We start from the raw sequence: 2,500 nt of genomic DNA, 5'->3' as shown, positions 1-2,500 counted from the left end.
GCCCAGGCTGGGGGAGCAGAGAGCCAGAGGAGCAGGGGGCTGTGGCCCAAGGTGAGGAGCTCAGGCTGTGGGAGCAGAGAGCCAGAGAAGCAGGGGGCTGTGGCCCAAGGTGAGGAGCCCAGGCTGGGGGAGCAGAGAGCCAGAGGAGCAGGGGGCTGTGGCCCAAGGTGAGGAGCCCAGGCTGGGGGAGCAGAGAGCCAGAGGAGCAGGGGGCTGTGGCCCAAGGTGAGGAGCCCAGGCTGGGGGAGCAGAGAGCCAGAGGAGCAGGGGGCTCTGTGAGCAGGGGGCTGTGGCCCAAGGTGAGGAGCCCAGGCTGGGGGAGCAGAGAGCCAGAGGAGCAGGGGGCTGTGGCCCAAGGTGAGGAGCCCAGGCTGGGGGAGCAGAGAGCCAGAGGAGCAGGGGGCTGTGGCCCAAGGTGAGGAGCCCAGGCTGGGGGAGCAGAGAGCCAGAGGAGCAGGGGGCTCTGTGAGCAGGGGGCTGTGGCCCAAGGTGAGGAGCCCAGGCTGGGGGAGCAGAGAGCCAGAGGAGCCACCGACGGGAGAATGGCTAAAAACGTGATTTTATCAAAATGTTACAAGGCAGGGCTCTGCACAGGGTCCAGAGGAGTGGAACGCCGTTCATCCCATGCGAAAAGGTGCAGGAGTGACCGAAATACGGCCCGTTGTAAATCGCCCCTCTTTAAGCCAAAAAAATAGGTACGCCTCCCAGGGCCACCGACGGGAGAATGGCTAAAAACGTGATTTTATCAAAATGTTACAAGGCAGGGCTCTGCACAGGGTCCAGAGGAGTGGAACGCCGTTCATCCCATGCGAAAAGGTGCAGGAGTGACCGAAATACGGCCCGTTGTAAATCGCCCCTCTTTAAGCCAAAAAAATAGGTACGCCTCCCAGGGCCACCGACGGGAGAATGGCTAAAAACGTGATTTTATCAAAATGTTACAAGGCAGGGCTCTGCACAGGGTCCAGAGGAGTGGAACGCCGTTCATCCCATGCGAAAAGGTGCAGGAGTGACGGAGATACGGCCCGTTTTAAATCGCCCCTCTTTATGCCAAAAAAATAGGTACGCCTCCCAGGGCCACCCAGGGTGATGCTTTTATCAAAATGTCACAACGCAGGGCTCTGCGCAGGGGCCAGAGGAGTGGAACGCCGCTGGTTCCATGCGAAAAGGTGGAGAAATGACCGAGATATGACCCGTGGAAGTCGTCACAATTTACCCCGAAAATAGGCGCTCGCGCTCGGGCAGAGGTCGGCGCTCGGCCGGGGTCCCGAGAACCGGGGCGAATAGGGTTTTCCCACGGCCGAAAACCATAGGAAGCACGGGGAAAATTCGGGACCCGACGTCCCAGGGCCCTCGGCGGGGACCGGGGCAACGCGACACCGTTGGTTCCACCCGAAAAGGTGGAGAAATGACCGAGATACGGCCCGTCAAAAGTCGTCACAATTTACCCGAAAATAGGCGCTCGCGCTCGGCCCCGGTCCCGAGAACCGCGGCGGAGGTTTACCGGGATGCTGCGCAACATGGGCCAGAGAGCATGTTTGGTTCGAGTTTACCGGGATGCTGCGCAACATGGGCCAGAGAGCATGTTTGGCCGAGTTTACCGGGATGCTGCGCAACATGGGCCAGAGAGCATGTTTGGTCGAGTTTGTGTGGGTTGTGTGCGACACTCCCGGCACATACATAGGAACACGGCTTCCAAGTGAGCGCACTTTTTCGAAATTTCTTCTAAGTGCCGCTTTTTCGAACCGGGGCGAATTGGGTTTTTCGAGGGCCGAAAACCATAGGAAGCACGGGGAAAACTCAGGACCCGACGCCCCACGGCCCTCGGCGGGGACCGGGGCAACGCGACACCGTCGGTTCCACCCGAAAAGGTGGATAAATGACCGAGATACGGACCGTTGAAATCGACTCGGCGTATCCGAAAATAGGCGCTCGCGCTCGGACAGAGGTCGGCGCTCGGCCCGGTCCCGAGAACCGGCGCGCCTAGGGTTTTTCCACGGCCGAAAACCACAGGAAGCACGGGGAAATCTCAGGATCCCACGCCCCACGGCCCTCGGCGGGGACCGGGGCAACGCGACACCGTCGGTTCCACCCGAAAAGGTGGATAAATGACCGAGATACGGACCGTTGAAATCGACTCGGCGTATCCGAAAATAGGCGCTCGCGCTCGGACAGAGGTCGGCGCTCGGCCCGGTCCCGAGAACCGGCGCGCCTAGGGTTTTTCCACGGCCGAAAACCACAGGAAGCACGGGGAAAACTCAGGATCCCACGCCCCAGGGCCCTCGGCGGGGACCGGGGCAACGCGACACCGTTGGTTCCATCCGAAAAGGTGGAGAAATGACCGAGATACGGACCGTGGAAGTCGTCCCAACTTATCCGAAAATAGGCGCTCGCGCTCGGACAGAGGTCGGCGCTCGGCCCGGTCCCCGAGAACCGGGGCGACTCGGAAATTCTTCTAAGTGCCGACTTTTCGAAATTTCTTCTAAGTGCCAACTTTTCAAAA

This window comes from Solea solea, unplaced genomic scaffold (genome assembly GCF_958295425.1).
Source record: "Solea solea unplaced genomic scaffold, fSolSol10.1 scaffold_135, whole genome shotgun sequence".
Lineage (NCBI taxonomy): Eukaryota > Metazoa > Chordata > Actinopteri > Pleuronectiformes > Soleidae > Solea > Solea solea.
Note: the sequence above shows the minus strand (reverse complement) of the source record.